Here is a 2,500-nt window from a genome sequence, read left to right as displayed (position 1 = left end):
GCAAAAGTGACCCGAAAATAGTTCAGCGGGGGAAAACTAAGCGGATGCGGCCACGCGTTGGGGAAAACTAAGCGGATACGGCCAAGTGTTGGGGAAAAATGGCCCGAAAACAGCCCAGCGGCAAGCGGAAGCGGCTAACGTTGGGGAAAAGTGACCCGAAAACTGTTAAGCGGGGGAAAACTTAGCGGATGCGGCCAAGTGTCGGTGGAAATTGGCCCGAAAACAGCCCAGCGGCAAGCGGAAGCGGCTAACGTTGGGCAAAAGTGACCCGAAAATAGTTCAGCGTGGGAAAACTAAGCGGATGCGGCCACGCGTTGGGGAAAACTAAGCGGAAACGGCCAAGAGTCGGTGGAAATTGGCCCAAAAACAGTCCAGCGGCAAGCGGAAGCGGCTAACGTTGGGCAAAACTGACCCGAAAACAGTTCAGCGGGGCAAATTTTTGAAATTTTTTTTGAAATTTTTTTGAATTTTTGAAATTTTTGAAGTTTTTTTGAATTTTTTTGAATTTTTTTGAATTTTTTGAATTTTTTTTGAATTTTTGAATTTTTTTTTTTTTTGAATTTATTTGATTTTATAAATTTTTTGTGATTTTTTGAGATTTTTTTGAATATTTTACATGGGTGATTTTGACTTGGGGGATTTTCAGGGGGTGGTAACCCTGGACGTGGCTAGAGCCTCAAAATGCATATTCCCCTATAGGGGGGCAAGGTTTTCAAAAATGGGTGCCCCCTCATGTACACGCGCGTGCGTGTACATGGCCCCGTCGGTGCCAGCGTGGGTGGAAAACGGCCCGAAAACAGCCCAGCGGCAAGCGGAAGCGGCTAACGTTGGGCAAAACTGACCCGAAAGCAGTATAGCTTGGAAAATTAAGCGGATGCAGCCAATTGTTGGCGAAAACTAAGCGGATACGGCCAAGTGTCGGTGAAAAATGGCCCGAAAACAGTCCAGCGGCAAGCGGAAACGGCTAACGTTGGGCAAAAGTGACCCGAAAACAGTTCAGCTGGGGGAAATTAAGCGGAAGCAGCCAAGCGTTGGGGAAAACCAAGCGGATACGGCCAAGAGTCGGTGGAAAATGGCCCGAAAACAGTCCAGCGGCAAGCGGAAACGGCTAACGTTGGGACAAAGTGACCCGAAAACAGTTCAGCTGGGGAAAATTAAGCGGATGCAGCCAAGCGTTGGGGAAAACTAAGCGGATCCGGCCCAGAGTCGGTGGAAATTGGCCCGAAAACAGTCCAGCGGCAAGCGGAAGCGGCTAACGTTGGGCAAAAGTGACCCGAAAACAGTTCAGCGGGGGAAAACTAAGCGGATGCGGCCACGCGTTGGGGAAAACTAAGCGGATACGGCCAAGTGTTGGGGAAAAATGGCCCGAAAACAGCCCAGCGGCAAGCGGAAGCGGCTAACGTTGGGGAAAAGTGACCCGAAAACAGTTAAGCGGGGGAACACTAAGCGGAAGGGGCCACGCGTTGGGGAAAACTAAGCGGATGCGGCCAAGTGTCGGTGGAAATTGGCCCGAAAACAGCCCAGCGGCAAGCGGAAGCGGCTAACGTTGGGCAAAAGTGACCCGAAAACAGTTCAGCGGGGGAAAACTAAGCGGATGCGGCCACGCGTTGGGGAAAACTAAGCGGATACGGCCAAGAGTCGGTGGAAATTGGCCCGAAAACAGTCCAGCGGCAAGCGGAAGCGGCTAACGTTGGGCAAAACTGACCCGAAAACAGTTCAGCGTGGGAAAACTAAGCGGATGCGGCCACGCGTTGGGGTAAACTAAGCGGATACGGCCAAGAGTCGGTGGAAATTGGCCCGAAAACAGTCCAGCGGCAAGCGGAAACGGCTAACGTTGGGCAAAAGTGACCCGAAAACAGTTCAGCGGGGGAAAACTAAGCGGATGCGGCCACGCGTTGCGGAAAACTAAGCGGATACGGCCAAGAGTCGGTGGAAAATGGCCCGAAAACATTCCAGCGGCAAGCGGAAGCGGCTAACGTTGGGCAAAACTGACCCGAAAACAGTTCAGCGGGGGAAAACTAAGCGGATGCGGCCACGCGTTGGGGAAAACTAAGCGGATACGGCCAAGTGTTGGGGAAAAATGGCCCGAAAACAGCCCAGCGGCAAGCGGAAGAGGCTAACGTTGGGCAAAAGTGACCCGAAAACAGTTCAGCGGGGGAAAACTAAGCGGATGCGGCCACGCGTTGGGGAAAACTAAGCGGATACGGCCAAGGGTCGGTGAAAAAGGGCCCGAAAACAGTCCAGCGGCAAGCGGAAGCCGCTAACGTTGGGCAAAAGTGACCCGAAAACAGTCCAGCGGGGGAAAACTAAGCGGATGCGGCCAAGCGTTGGGGAAAACTAAGCGGATACGGCCAAGCGTCGGTGAAAAAGGCCCGAAAACAGTCCAGCGGCAAGCCGAAGCGGCTAACGTTGGGCAAAAATGGCCAAAAGCGGTGGAGCAGGGCGGTCTGAATCTATGCATCCACATAAAATGGGGGGTAAACCTGGGGGATTTCCAGGG

This window comes from Carex rostrata, chromosome 5 (assembly GCF_964058835.1).
Source record: "Carex rostrata chromosome 5, lpCarRost1.2, whole genome shotgun sequence".
NCBI lineage: Eukaryota > Viridiplantae > Streptophyta > Magnoliopsida > Poales > Cyperaceae > Carex > Carex rostrata.
This window is presented reverse-complemented; position numbering follows the sequence as displayed.